The following is a 16,404-nucleotide window of genomic DNA, read 5'->3' as shown; positions in this document are numbered from 1 at the left end:
CCCACTCCCCTCCCCCCCGGTCGCGAGTCTGCCGTGGAAAACGAGGTCTCCTCCGCGTCGTTGGGTCTCTGCCCTCAGAGCGCTTCGTGGGCGTGAAGGGCAAGGTTTCCCGCCTCCCATCGCCGCGTTTTTGACAAACTGAGAAGAGCTGCGAACAAAGCACCAAGGGAGACTCTTACAAGAGACTGCTGTGAGGTGGCCTTCTAGAGGAGGTGACAGGAGTGCTAGGGCATGCAGGGTGTGAGTAGGTAAGGTCTAGAGGGAGTGCGTCCCTGAGGAGGTGATGCGGGGCCGAAGCAGAGAAGACGCGGCCACGTGGAGGTGTGAGGGACAAGAGTTCCGGGCTGTGGGAAGGGCACAAACACAGACAGACTCCAGGCCAGAACGCGCTTGGTGGTTTTGAGGAGCAGAATGAATGTCAAGGGTGGCTGCCGCAGCCAGGCAAGGGTCTCAGAATCCCGGCTGATGTCACGAGACAGCCAATCCTGAAAGAAAGAAGGAATAAGATCGGAACACCTTGTTGACAAGAGCGTGTGTTTTATCTGACTGAATCTACTTTCCTTCTAGAAGCTGCTACTTCAGAGATTTAATAATGGGCCTTTAATGTCTAGCAGGGAAAAACGGAGTTGTAGTTTCCACCATGCTCCCAGTTCACGGAGTGATCCTAGGCAAGCCACCTCTCTCTGGGCTTGGTTCCTTTTTTGCTTAGCGAGGGGTGCAGATTTCAGTGCCCGGGGACGGGAGTGTAAATGAGTGGGGTGGGCCATTGTAAGGCACTGGGGAGTAATGGGGCCTGGGGTGACCCAAAGAGTTCATGTTTTACCAGAAGGGATTGTCGATTGTGATTTTACAAGTGTAGCTGGTGAAAAAGAGAAAAGCAGCCCATCACAGCTGAGAGCTGGTGGGCACCCTCCCTCTAGAAGCCTTGGTATTGCCAGGAGCTGGCCTAGCACTGTCAGCCGGGCTATGGTGTTGTCCTTTTGAGCGTAAACAATTTCACAGAACTCCCAACATCAGACAAAGGCAGTCTCTGATGGATTGAGAGAAAGACCGTTTCATAATCATGTCTGAACACAAAAACAAGAACATTGTCCCAACCACAAAAATGACCAAACATAACTCTTTCTACCCCCCCCCCCCAGTTTGAGTGACTGCCTTTTTATTTTTTTACCAAGTACGGCTTTAATCCTTGATCTGTTCCTCCTAAATTCTAGATAAGAATTATTAAGATAACCAAAAAGAATTATCCCTACCTCCTGACAACTTCCAACCTAGTGCAAATCTCCCGTTTCTCAAACCCTCCTTGAAAATCATCCAACACAAGCCTAAATCCTGTAATAAATAAGTCCTTCCTAACACACGCTTGCTGAGATGTCCATGATGGGGTTCCCCATGGTGTGCCATCGCCCGTTTAACTACAGGTGTGTTCCTGTTGATCTTTGGCTGGAGGGCATTGTCAGAAATGGGGAACCCACAGAGATTCAGCTAAAGCCCTTACCACCGTGGACTGGGACCCTCCACTCTAGTAATAATGTACACATCTGAGATCCCTTGTGTCTCGGAGGTGCCATCCTGTCCATGACCAGGAGCCAAGTTCTCACTATATTGAGCTCTAATATTTTGTTAAGACCCTTATGTGTTAGGATTATTTTGTTTTTCTTGGTATAATGTCCCCGTTGGTTTTTTGGTTATCCAATTAGATTTTTATTTTTCCTTGGTAAAATTGTTATCGGGCTTTTTATACCTGCTATTATGGTCTGACCTCCTGTCTAGTGTTTTGAATGCCATTTGTCTATAACAGGAAACGTTTCTAGGGAAAGGACAGGTACACAGTGCTGGATGTCTAAGGTCATCACAAACCTGTTACTGCTCAAACTCTAATGATTGAATGTCACTTGTCCCTTTAAGAAGCTGGAGATGCCAACCACTCAGGGGTCATATAACTAGTTAGCATGCTGGAGTGTCATTTATTACCAGGATAAACCAGACAAATCACTCTATCAACCAATGCCCAATAAGTCTGTACTATAACGAGTCTTAGAGGCTATGAAATTCAAAAGGTATCCTCGGACCAGTGTCTTTTGGATAAACTTTGCAGCAGATTGCCATTTTAAATTGCTATAAGGTCTTCTTCCTCAGGTTTGTTTGTGTCCCTGCAAACTTCTTTGTTTCATTTCTTCTGACCAGAATCAGGACATTTTCTCTGGTCCCTGTCAATGAAAATTGGCCTTTGGCAAAGTTCTGCAGATGCAAGGTTGCACAGCATCCTTATGGATCCTTGTCTCAACTAAGATTGGGCCAAATACCTGCTTCCTTCTCACAATTATACTAACTTGTACCCTTATCTCTCTGACACAGTCTCACTAGGGACAATTTAGAATTGCAGTGGCCCCTAACAAGATTATTTATTTGAGAGGTACCTTAGAACAAAAAAAGGAAGAAAGTCTCCTGAGGAGATTATTTGTCTTATTTGTCAAAAGGAGAGATTATTTTATGGGGTGCCTGGCTGGCTGAGTTAGTAAAGTGTGCAACTCTTGACCTCAAGATTGTGAGTTCAAGCTCCGTATTGGATGTGGAGCCTACCTAAGAAAGAGAGAGACAGAGAGAGAGAGAGAGAAGTTATTTTGTTTAACATAGGTGATTATTTCATTTCCATACTTTGGAGATTAATAAATGCTGACTTTTTAATTGTATAGCTGTATTACATTGCCAAGTGCCTCATTTATTTTTTTTTAAATAGGCTGGAATATCACTGTGTGTGTGTGTGTGTGTGTGTGTGTGTGTGTGTGTATTATGTCAAAATGTGTTTTTTTTTTTTTTTTTTAACATTTAAACTGTTTTCCTTCTCCTTGCAGGAAAAACATGAATTAGCCTTTTAGAGTGATAGTTTTATAGCCTTAAGTAGCTACCTCTCACTTTTTTTGCTGTCCATTTTCTTCTCTTGGAAAACTTTAGGGAATTATTCTGTTGAATGTGTGCACTCTAGAAATATCTAATCTAGTTAAACAAACATGTCTAAACTAATTGTTAAACTATATATGATTTCCTCAGTGTGCACTGAAAAGTATATTTATGTAATAGGCTTTGTTATTATAGTACAAGATAAGAAAAGGCCTCAGTTCAAAGATAAAGGAAGAGCTTTTGGCATAATCCAATGTCTTTAAATTTAAATTTGCCATGTAAAAATAATACCAGTATGATATTTTGGTTTGTATAAGATCAGTGTCAGTCTTCTTGTGATTTAAACCTTCTTATATTTTATATTGATTTTAAAAGTGAAGTAAATTATCATAGTTTTCAGATACTATTTTCCTTAAAATATTTTTCTTTTAAAAATAGTCACCATGTTGGGGTGCCTGGGTGGTTCAGTCAGTTGAGTGTCTGGCTCTTGATTTTGGCTCAGGTCATGATCCCAGGGTCATGGGATCGAGGTCCACATCTGGCTCTGTGCTCAGCATGCAGCCTGCTTAAGATTCTGTCTCTCTGCCTCTGCCCCTCTCCTCCTCTCTCTCTCTCTCTCTCTCTCTCTCTCTCCCTCCCTCCCTCCCTCCCTCCCTCCCTCAAATAAAAATAAAATAAAATAGTCACCATGCTGTACATTACATCCCCAGAACTTATCATATAATAGGAAGTTTGTACCTCTTGACCACCTTCATTCATTTCCCTTACCCCAACCCCTGCCTCTTTCAATCACCAATCTGTTCTCTGTCTCTATTAGTTTTGTTTGTTGTTGTTGTTGTTTAGATTCCACATATAAGTGAAATATTATGGTGTTTTTCTTTCTTTATTTCACTTAGCATAGTGCCTTCAAGTTCCATCGATGCTGTCACAAATAGCAGAATTTCTTGCCTTTGTATGGCTGAATAGTATTCCATCGAATATACATATCAATCACATCCTCTTTATCCATTCATCTATCAGTGGACACTTGGATTGTTTCCATATCTTGGCTATTGTAAATAACCCCTTGGCTTCAATAAACATAGGGATGCATATGTCTTTTTGAATTAGTATTTTCATTTTCTTTGGGTAAATACCCAGTAGTGGAATTACTAGATCATATGGTATTTCTGGTTTTAACTTTTTGAGGAGCCTCCACACTGTTTTCCACAGTGGTTGCACCAATTTACATTCCCAATGACTGTGCACGAGGGTTCCCTCTTTTCCACATCCTTGCCAACCCTTGTTTTTTCTTGTCTTTTTGATATTAGCCATTCTCACTAATGTGGTGTGATATCTCCTTGTGGTTTTGACTTGCATTTCCCTGATAATTAGTGATGCTGAGAATCTTTTCATGTATCTGTTGGCTATCTGTATGTCTTCTTCGGAAAAATGTCTATTCAGGTCCTCTGCCCATTTTAAAGTCAGATTTTTTTTGGTGTTGTATAAGTTCTTTATATATTTCAGGTAAAAATATCATTATTGGAGGGTTTTTTAATGTTTATTTATTTTTGAGAGAAAGAGAGAGAGAGAGAGAGAGCGGGGGAGAGGTAGAGAGAGAGGGAGGCACAGAATCCAAAACAGGCTCCAGGCTCTGAGCTGTCAGCAACAGAGCCCAACATGGGGCTTGAACTTATGAACCGTTGAGATCATGACCTGAACCAAAGTCGAACACTTAACTGACTGAGCCACCCAGACACCCTAATCCCATCATTGGATAGTCATTTACAAATATCTTCTTGCATTTAGTAGGTTGCCTTTTTGTTTTGTTGATAGCTTCCTTTGCTGTGCTAAAACTTTTTATTTTAGTGTAGTCTCAATAGTTTATTTTTGCTTTGTTTTCCTTGCTTGAGAAAACATATCTAGAAAAATGTTGTTAAGGCTGGTGTCCAAGAGGTTACTGCTTTTATGTGTTCTTTAAGAAGTTTTATTATTTCAGGTTTCACATTTAAGTCTTTTTTTAAAAATTATTTTACGTTTTTTTATTTTTGAGAGACAGAGAGAGATAGAGCACAAGTGGGAGAGGGGCAGAAAGAGAAGGAGACACAGAATCCAAAGCAGGCTTCAGGCTCTGAGGTGTCAGCACAGAGCCCGACGCGGGGCTCGAACCCACAAACTGAGAGATCATGACCTGAGCCGAAGTCAGATGCTCAATCGACTGAGCCACCCAGGCGCCCCTCACATTTAAGTCTTTAATCCATTTTGAGTTTATTTTTGTGTTTGGTGTAAGAAAGTGATCCAGTTTTGCATGCAGTTGTCCTGTTTTCCCAGGATAAACTGTTGATTGATGAGACTGTCTTTTCCCTATCGTGTATTCTTGCCTCCTTTGTTGTAGATTAATTGACCATATAAGTGTGGGTTTATTACTAGGGTCTTTTCTGTTCTGTTGATTTATATATCTATTTTTTGTGCAAGTACCATACTGTTTTGATTACTATAACTTTGTAGGAAAACTTGAAATCAGGAATTGTGATACCTCCCACTTTGTTCTTCAGGATTGCTTTGGCTACTTGGAGTCTGTTGTGACACCATAAAAATTTGGGGATTATTAACTCTTGGTACTTTATCTTTTTTAAGTTTATCTATTTATTTTTTGGGGGGAAGGGCAGAGAGGGAGAGAGAGAGAATGTCAAGAAGGCTTAGTACTGTCAGTACAGAGCCTGACACAGGGCTAAATCTCACGAACCATGAGATCATGACCTGAGCTGAAATCAAGAGTCAGATGCTCAAACCAACTGAGTCACCCAGGCACCAAATATCTCTTTTCTTTAGATATTTGTTTCCTGTATATTGTTTCCTCTACAACTATTCTTGATTTTTCCTTTCCTAGATTCAGTCCTCAAAATTAGACTAATAACACTATTAGGATATTTTTTATGCCTAAATTAGCTTCGATTTTCTAAAAAAGCCATTAGGTAACACAGAGATCTTCTCCTTTACTTTATAAAATGAAGAACAATAGGAATCATTAGGTTTACCAGGAATTCTCCAAACTCCTCTTCTCCAAATTCTCCTATTAGTTTGAATTCATTAAATAAGAACTCTTGTCTTCTATACTCGTAATTAAAAAATAATAAACCAAAGAGTTTTCTTCCTAAGTTATTTACACGTGACTAAAGTGTAGGTTAATGTAAATATCTGTCAATGATTATATGCTTTTTAGTAAAAAAAAAAAAAAAAGCATAATCTTTTTTTAAGTTTTTATTTATTTAAGGGGGGGAGAGAGAACGAGAGAGTACAAGTGGGGGATAGGCAGAGAGAGAGAGGGAGAGGGAGAGGGAGAGAGAATCCCAAGCAGGCTCCACACTACCAGTGCAGAGCCCAATGTGGGACTTGAACTCACAAACTGTGAGATCATGACCTGAGCTGAAGTCGGACTCTTAACCAACTGAGCCACCCAGGCACCCCAAGCATAATCATTTTTTTTTCAACGTTTTTTTTTTTTATTTTATTTTTGGGACAGAGAGAGACAGAGCATGAACAGGGGAGGGGCAGAGAGAGAGGGAGACACAGAATCGGAAACAGGCTCCAGGCTCTGAGCCATCAGCCCAGAGCCCGACGCGGGGCTCGAACTCACGGACCGCGAGATCGTGACCTGGCTGAAGTCGGACGCTTAACCGACTGCGCCACCCAGGCGCCCCAAGCATAATCATTTTAAGCACAAAAATTGGTGTGATAACTATCTACAAAAAGATCAGTTTCCAAGATTTTAGTGTCACAAGCATCTTTCCTTTATCTTCATGAAAAGTCTGAACAAGGGGCTCCTGGGTGGCTCAGTGGGTTAAGTGTCTCACTTCGGCTCAGGTCATGATCTCACAGTTCATGGGTTCGAGCCCCGCGTCAGGCTCTGTGCTGACAGCTTGGAACCTGGAGCCTGCTTCGGATTCTGTGTCTCCTTCTCTCTCTGCCCCTCCCCTGCTCACGCTGTCTCTCTTTGTCTCTGAAAAATAAATAAATGTAAAAAAAAATTTTTTTTAATAATAAAAAAAAAAGTCTGAACAAGCATTAGGAGTACTGGTCAACTTTCAGATGGGGGTCATCAGAGGCCTACTGCTTATTTCAGTTTTTCATTAGATCCAATAGCCATGGCATACCTACCTTGTCTAAGAGCTATAGAAACAACAGCAGAATGCATACAACTTTCCATTGATTTATTTAGTTCTAAGGTCTCTGCTAACTATGGTTCCCCATTCTAAAGACTCTTCTACTGACAGAAAGCACTCAACACTTCTCAGCTGGTGGCCTATCTCCCTATGAAATACTATTATTTTCCCTTTACGTGTCATTGTCCGTCACTGCAACCCTGTAAATCAGACACCCTCCTTTTCTTACATGGAGGAGGAGAAGCCCATGGTTGTTTTTCTCTCTTAGGGAACTCACAAATCCTGGAAAGACCTTCTAGAGATTCCCTTGTACCCCTGCTTTAATTGCGTTTGTTGATTAATCTTACTTTAAAAAGATAAATACTAATACCAGACATAATGGAGCTTAATGAGGAAAGACTGAAAGCTTTTCCTCTAAGATCAGAAAAATAATGAGAATGCCGACTATTGCCATTTGTATTTAACATAGTACTGGAAGTCCTAGCCACAGCAGTTAGGCAAGAGAAAAATTAAAGTCATCCAAACTGAATAAAAATGTCATCCAAATTGGAAAGAAGAAGTAAATTTTTCTTTATTCAAGGATGACATGATCTTATACGTAGAAAGCCCTAAAGATTCCACAAAAAACCCACTAGAGCCAATAAAGGAATTTTAACAAAGTGTGCAATACAAAATTGACACTCAAAAATCAGTTGTTTCTACATACTAACAATGACCAATCTGAGAATGAAATTAAGAAAACAATTCCATTTACAATAGCATCAAAAATAATAAAATACTGGAGCACCTGGGTGGCTCAGTCATTAACCATCTGACTTTGGCTCAGGTCATGATCTCACTGTTCGTGAGTTCGAGCCCTGCATCAGGCTCTGGGATGGCAGCTTGGAGCCTGGAGTCTGCTTCTGTCTCTGTCTCTCTACCCCTCCTCTGCTTGCTCTCTCTCTCTCTTTCTCTCTCAAATGTAAAACAAAACATAAAACAAATTTTTAGTAATGAAATACTGAGGAATAAGCTTAACCAAGTAGACAAAGGGCTTGTACACTGAAAACTATAAAATGTTGCTGAAAGAGCTTATGGAAGAACCAAATAAATCAAAAGAAATCCAAGTTTATGAGTTGGAAGACTTAATATTGTTAAGATGTCGATACCACCCAAATTCATCTACAGATATGTGCAGTCCCCTATCAAAAGCCCAATAGTGATTTTTGCAGAAATAGGACAATCCATCCTAAAATTCATATGGAATCCCAATGGACCCTGAATAGCCAAAATTGTTTTGAAAAGTAACAAAATTGGAGATCTCACAGTTACTGATTTCAAAATGTACCACAAAGCTATAGCAATTAGAACAGTGGGGCACTGACATAAGGATAGATATATAGACCAATGGAATAAAATAGACAGTCCAGAAATAAACCCTCAAACATATGGTTAAGTGATTTTCAACAAGGATACCAACATCATTCAATGGGGAAAAGCTAGTCTTTTCAACAAATGGTTGAGAAAACTGGATATCCACATGCAAAAGAATGAAGTCGAGCCTTTATCTTACACCATATACAAAAATTAATTCAAAATGCATGGAAGAACTAAATGTAAGACCTGAAATTATACTCTTAGAAGAAAACATAGGGGAAAAGCTTCATGATGTTGGATTTGGCAATGTTTTTTAAATAAGACACCAAAATCACAGACAAAAAAAAAAAAAAAAAAGAGAGAGAGAGAGAGAAGAAAATAGATAAACGGGAACTACATAAAAATTTAAAATTCTGCGTATCAAAGGACACAATCAACAGAGTGAAGAGGGAACCTGTGGAATGAGAGGAAATATTTGCCAATCCAGTATCTGCTAAAGACTTAATATCAGGGACACGTAAAGAACTCCTACAACTCAACAACAGCAACAACAAAAAATTAACCTGACTAAAAAATGGGCAAAGCACTTGAATAGATATTTTTCCAAAGAACATATACAAATGACCAAAAACACATGAAAAGATGCTCAACATTACTAATCATTAGGGGAATGCAAATCAAAACCACAGTTAGTGACCACTTCATATCTACCATATGATCCAGCAATTCCACTTCTGGATATATACCCAAAAGAACTGAAAGCAGAGTATCAAAGAGATATTTGTACACCCATATGTATACAGCATATTCACAAGAGCCAAAAAGTAGAAAAAACCCAAGGGCCCATCAACAGATGAATGAATAGACCAAATATGGTATCTGCATACAATGAAATATTATTTAGCCTTAAAAAGGAAGGAAATTCTGACATATGCTCTAATATGGTGAACCTTGAAGACATTATGCTAAGTGAAATAAGCCAGTCACAAAAAGACAAATACTGTATGACTCCACTGATACGAGGTACTAGAGTAGTCAAATTCATAGAGACAGAAAGTAGAATGGTGGTTGCCAGGGCTTGAGGAAAAGGGGAATGGGGAGTCATTATTTAACGAGAACAGAGTTTCAGTTTTGCAAGATGAAAAAAGTTCTGGAGATGGATGGTTGTGATGGTTGCACAATGTGAATGTACTCTTAAAATGTACCTTAAAAATGTACTGAACTGTACACCTAAAAATGGCTAAGATGCTAAGCCATAAGATGAGATTTACCTTATGTGTATTTTACCACAACTAACAATTTAGAAAAGAGAGAAATATATGGGACACCTGGGTGGCTCAGTCGGTTGGGCATCGGTTGGTTTTGGCTCAGGTCATGATCTCACAGTTTGTGGGTTTGAGCTCCATGCTGGGTTAGGCGCTGGTGGTGCTGAGCCTGCTTGGGATCCTCTCTCTCCCTCTCTCTCTGCCTCTCTCCCCAGCTTGTGCTCTCTTGCTCTCTGTCATGATAAAGAAATAAACTTAAAATTTTTAAAAGATTTATTCGTTTTCGAGAGACAGAGTGTGAGTGGGGGAGGGGCAGAGAGTGAGGAAGACACAGAATCTCAAGCAGGCTCCAGGCTCTGAGCTGTCAGAGGGCTCAGACAGGGCTCAGAATCACAGACTGTGAGATCATGACGTGAGCCGAAGTTGCACACTCAACCAATGAGCCACCCAGGTGCCCCAATAAATAAATAAAGTTAAAAAAAAAAAGAAAAATTAAAAAAAAAAATCCAAGCAGCCTATGTTATCACAATCTTGGATTTATCCTTGTAAGCTTGTTCCAGATGTTAAATCAGTTTAGATGGTAAATAAATTACCTTCACCCAGGCCTGCAAACTGATGAAAGATAATAAAACAAATATTCATACCGACGGTGGGTTTACACTTTTAGGTCAATTCCTGACTTCAAAATGCATCGGAAACAGACGTTCTAACTTAGAAAAACGGTGTGGCTTCATCTCATAAAATTGAACACTCGTATATGCTATTGTGCAGGTTCTGGGCCTATTTGCTCTTGGAGCCACTCCTCATAGTCCCCTGCTGTGCTCAGTTAAATGGCTGGGTGACTGCTACAGGCTATCCATCTCAAGCAGCCATGTCAGCTGGCTTCCAGTTGGGTTCAAGCAATGGAAGGCAGTGGAAGGAGAATGTAAAGCAGAAGGAAGGGAGGAGCCAGGGTATTTCTCTACCAGCACCCTCCCCCCCCCCTCACTTCCTATTCCCATAGTATACCCTATGATGGCTGTAGCTATCACATCTCCCATGGGAGAGGCTGGCCATAATTCCAACTTCTACAGGTGACCCTGACCCTAGGATCTGGTAACACTAAACTTTGTCCCTCCATCCTAAGAGTGGTTAACAGCTTTCAGCTATTGTTAATTTTTGGAGAAGCTTACCACCTCCTGTTAGGGTTCTCGGCCATTGGTTATCATACTACTCAGCAATAAAAAGGAACAAACTATTGAAACATGCAACAACTTAGACCTCAAGGTCGCTTACATAAAATTATTTAAAAATTTTTTTGTGTGTGTGGGGGGGAACTTGAGCGGGGGGAGCAGAGGGTGAGAGAGAGAATCTCAAGCAGGCTCCTGTATCTTGATGGTGGTGGTGGTTACATAATTCTACACATGATAAAATTCAGTATGTACACGGAACTGTATATACACAGACACAAATGAATGCATGTAAAACTGATGAAGTCTGAATAGTCTGTGGATTGTACCAGTATCAATTTCCTGATTGTGACACTGCACTACTGTTATGTAAGATGTTACCATTGGGATTGCTACCATTTCTTTGGGTGAATGCCCAGAAGTAGAATTACTGGAATTACTTGTGGATATGTTATGATTTCCAAATAAAAACTTATTAAATTTTAAAAAAGAAACAGATTTCCTGACATATCCCTCTAAAATGGACAGCAAATTAAGAACTTTTAGATGTTTGGGGTGCCTGGATGGCTCAGTCGGTTAAGCATCCGACTTTGGCTTGGGTCATGATCTCACGGTTTGAGTTCAAGCCCCACGTTGGGCTCTGTGCTGACAGCTCAGAGCCTGGAGCCTGCTTTGGATTCTGTGTCTCCCTCTTTCTCTGCCACTCCACCACTCATGCTCTCTCTCTCCTTCAAAAATAAATAAACATTTAAAAAAAACTAAAAAAAAAAAAGAACTTTTAGATGTTTTGCTGTTATCTAAGAGGTAAACATAGTCAAAATGGAGTTTAGCATAAATGCTTCCTGATACTGCCCATATAGCAGAGATAAATTAACAACACTGAACCAACATGGGTGGGGGTAACTTTCAGGGTCTTGCAGAGGATGCTTCCAATGCACGCCCTAATTGCCAAGGACATATTCCCTGCAAGACTATCTATAAAGGTAGGACGTGAACAGGAACCAAAGCCTCCCAGGCCCTGTGAACACCTCCAGATGAACTATGAGTGTTCTGGTTATTATGGTTTATTCTCACGATGGATTAAGTTTTTCTCTCGCTGGAGAGCTATGTACGTACTAGTGGAGAAAAAATTACTTGATTTTAAAATTCCCGACGTTGGTGGTGCTGGGGCGGGGGGGTGTCTCAATTTATCTCTCTGATAACAGAAACACATGCACTGGTGCCATTATTTTCTTAATTTCTTTTACTCAGAAAATAAACTCTCCATATCATCCACTATCGTCAACAAAAATAAGAGAACTAAAAGGAATTTGAAAACTCATAATTATCAAAACTCTCAGAAACCCCAAGCTTTGCCACTGCGCTTGGTACCACAAGATCAATTCCCTCCAGGATTCACAAGTTATTTCCTACTGAGTTAACGGCCCCATGCATTTGGGAATTACTTCTAATCCTAGACTGATCCTGTTATAAACTTATATGACTAATTTCTGCAGGGACTCATATAATACCTCCAGACTTACCACTGATAAGTATTTCCAAAACATCCACCTAAGCAGCTCTGCATGATCTGATACCTAGAGATTTGGTCTTCCGGAAAAGAATGAAAAACAACCACCACAACAACTGCTCTTGATCCTCTAAACAAATGACCTTTAACAAATAACTGATACGATAATAAACTCTAAATTGTTGATCCTGAGGCTCATATTTCCCAACTAAAAAGACATATATCGCTTTCTCCTGAATACTGGCATCTAGTTCAATAGGGGACCTCAAAATGAGGATTCTTAGCATTTCTCTAGAAATTGCTGACTGTGGGCAGCTTCTGTCCCAGATGATGGAACAGAATGCTAATGGAGCAGCTTCTGCAGAAGACAAGATCAATTTTTTAGTTCTTCTGTACCCTTTTCCATACCCTTTGTTCTACTAGTAATTCTACCTATTATTGTCTTTTAACATCCCCTCTTTAATTGACTAATATTTTCTTAATATGATCTTCTGTATCTTCATTCTGTTACTTTTGAACCCCAGTGGTTTCTTTTTGTTACTTAAGGAAAAAAAAATGCTGGTGCATATTTCTCAGACCTTAGCTACTGCTCTGAATTTTCTTTCACAGATAGGTAGGCAGTGTTTAATTATTTTACAATGTGCACATTACAAAAACATTAAAATCACATTTTAAATTTTATCTATCACTAATCTAAGTAAAGTACAACATTCCATTAAATTTTTTTTTCTATTTTTAAAAGAGAAATGGCACGCAATGTTATTACATTAGTTGCAGGTGTACAACATAGTGATTGGACAATTCTATACATTACTCAATGCTCATCACTATAATATGGTGTAGTCACCACCCAACAGTATTACAGTATTATGAACTGCATAATTACTGACTACATTCCCTATGCTGTTCTTTTCAACTGCATGGCTTATTTATGTCATAACTGGAAAATTTGTGCCTCTTAATCTCCTTCACCTATTTTGCCTCCACCAGCTTATTCTCTGTATTTATGAATCTGCTTCTGTTTTTTTGTTTGTCCATTTACTCTGCTTTTTAAATTCTACATATAAGTGAAGTTATATGGTATTTGTCTTTCTCTGACTTATTTTACTTAGTATAATACCCTCTAGGTCCATCTATGTTGTTGAAAATAACAAGATCTCATTCTTTTATATGGCTAAGTAATATTTCATTATGTATATATACCACATCTTTATCCATTCATCTATTGATGGACATTTAGGTTCTATATCTTGGCTAGTGCAATGCTGCAATAAACATAGGGGTACATATATCTTTTCGAATTACTGTTTTCATTTTCATTTTCTATTTATTTATTTACTTATCTATTTATTTATCTATTTATCTATTTGTTTGTTTTTATTTTTGAGAGACAGAGAGAGACAGAGCATGAGCAGGGGAGGGGCAGAGAGAGGGAGACACAGAATCTGAAGCAGGCTCCAGGCTCTGAGCTGTCAACACAGAGCCCGATGTGGGGCTCAAACCCATGAACTGTGAGATAGTGACCTGAGCCAAAGTCGGATGCTTAACCAACGGAGCCACCCAGGCGCCCCAGTGTTTTCATCTTTTTTGGGTAAATGCCCAGCAGTGGAGTTACTGGATCGTATGGTATTTCTATTCTTTTTTTTTTTTTTTCAACGTTTTTATTTATTTTTGGGACAGAGAGAGACAGAGCACGAACGGGGGAGGGGCAGAGAGAGAGGGAGACACAGAATCGGAAACAGGCTCCAGGCTCCGAGCCATCGACCCAGAGCCTGACGCGGGGCTCGAACTCACGGACCGCGAGATCGTGACCTGGCTGAAGTTGGACGCTTAACCGACTGCGCCACCCAGGCGCCCCGAAAAAAAAAAATTTAAAGTTTACCTTTAAATTTATTTTGAGATAGGGAGAGCGAGGGAGGGGCAGAGAGAGAGGGAGAGAATCCCAAGCAGGCTCGGCACTGTCGGCACAGAGCTCTCTGCAGGGCTTAATCTCGTGACCTGCAAGGTGATGACCTCAGCCCAAATGAAGAGTCGGATGTTTAACCAACTGAGCCACCCAGGCACCCCTCTTCCCACCTTTTATATAAAAAATTTTAAGATACCCAATCATGGAACTATCCCCATTTCCTCATAGCATTCAAACCAGAGCAAAGCCCCTTTCCCTGGGTCTTCTCCAGAAACTTAACCCAACCTCAAGTCCTATATGAAGTCATTTCTAACATCTTCTTATACTGAAATGCTCTACAATTTCCCATCTTGTGTGGTCTCCCTCATTGCAATGAGTCAATAAACCCAACTTTGTTCAATTATAGGTGTGTTCTTGGTTGCCTTTGACAGGAGGACATTGCCACTGGAAATTGGCTTTGTTTGTTTGTTTTCACTGAAAGATACTGATTTTTTTTTTAAGTTAACTCAAAATAAGTTTTAAGAAGTCTGAAATCATACACAACAGGTCTATGGCTTGATTTGGTCTGAGGGCTGCCAATTTGCAACCTTTCAGTTGGAAGATCTCCCTTCTGGATGTAAAGATTAATATTATGAATAGTTAACAGCCATTAAGTACCTAAGCTGAACCAGGGACTGAACACATACTTTCACATGTACTGTTTTATTTAATGTTCTTTTCTGCATAAGTCATTCAGAACTCCCTGAATTCTATTCATGCTGTGCCATTTGCAAGGTCGCCTGCTGCATGTTTGACTATAAATGAGGTCAAATCCCTATTTTACAGGAAAATGCTAATGTATACCTGTTCCCTTCCCACTGTGAGCCTGTAGCCATAGGAACTGTGATCAAGTACACAATAACATCTCCGTGATCAAGTCCCTGGGGAACAAAGTTCATTTTAATGAAGCTGGTCTGACTGCAGAGCAATCTGAGGGACTTCCTGGGCTTCTCAGCAGTGTGCCACCTCCTAACTTCCAGCTGGCTTTGGAGGAAGAGAAAGTGGAGCTGTCTCAGGTATGGGCTTCTTATTGGGAGCTAGGTCTGGGGCAGGCAGAAAAAGGCTATGGGGAAAAATCCTTTGGGCATGCTTCTCCGGAGGAGAAAGCAGGAGAAAGGGGCTTGTGTACCAGGTAGCATGGTCTCTGAGGGCTTTACCAGATCTCTGAGTGTATGAATTGTGCCTAGAGTATAGAAGGATTCTACCATCACCCGGGGCATTGGCTAGAATCTTTAAGGATCCTTCCAGCACTGGAATCATAGGAGCAAGGGACCCAATTCTATGACATCTTTGGTTTGTGAAGATGGGAGAAAACAGAAAAAGCTTTAGGCTAAGTGCTCCCACTAACTCACTTCCCTTTCTGTATCCTTGCCATTTCCCACACCATATGTCCTTCACTCTATTCTCCAAAAAGCCCAGGGACCTATGTCTTCCTTTGACTGCCTAAGGTGAGCCCTGGGAGTCTTAAGCCCATAAAACCCCTGCCTTTCCCCTTTTCTCTGCTATGTGGGCCAACGTTTCTGCCTCAATTTTCCCGAATGACAAAACAGTTTCCCCAGGACTGGCGCTAGCTCCCCTGGCCAATGCTGGCCCTTGGAGTCAAGACCGTCTTCCTATGCTCATAATGTCAGGCTGAGCCTTGATGTAAGAAACTGATTACTCAGAACCACATTCTGAATATAGCCACTACAGAGAGTATTTGACTGCCTCTCGTGTACTATATGGATCTGAACAGCCCGAATCAAGATGCCTTGGACACAGTCCTGTGGCTCATGGCCACATCTCTCAAGGAGTGGCTCTGTGCAGGACCAGGTTCCCAGCCCAGGTCTCCAGCCCCAGTCTTGTCCTCTTTCTCACCCCGACCATGCTACTGACAAGATGTCTCTCTGGCCAAGCTGCTCATTTTGAAAGAGATGACAAAAAAAAAAAAAAAAAAAGATGAGATAAAGACAGAGACAGAGAGAAAAGGAGAGGAGAGAGATGTGTTGGGGACAGAGGCCCCTAAAAAAGATCTGTCGTTTTTCAGTCGATCAATCAATCACCCAAGGCATAATGGAGGGCTACATCTCTTCTCCATCCTTGTCCAATATGCACCTTTGGGTCTTATTTAGTAATT

The sequence above is a fragment of the Lynx canadensis genome, chromosome E3 (assembly GCF_007474595.2).
Source record: "Lynx canadensis isolate LIC74 chromosome E3, mLynCan4.pri.v2, whole genome shotgun sequence".
NCBI lineage: Eukaryota > Metazoa > Chordata > Mammalia > Carnivora > Felidae > Lynx > Lynx canadensis.
Note: the sequence above shows the minus strand (reverse complement) of the source record.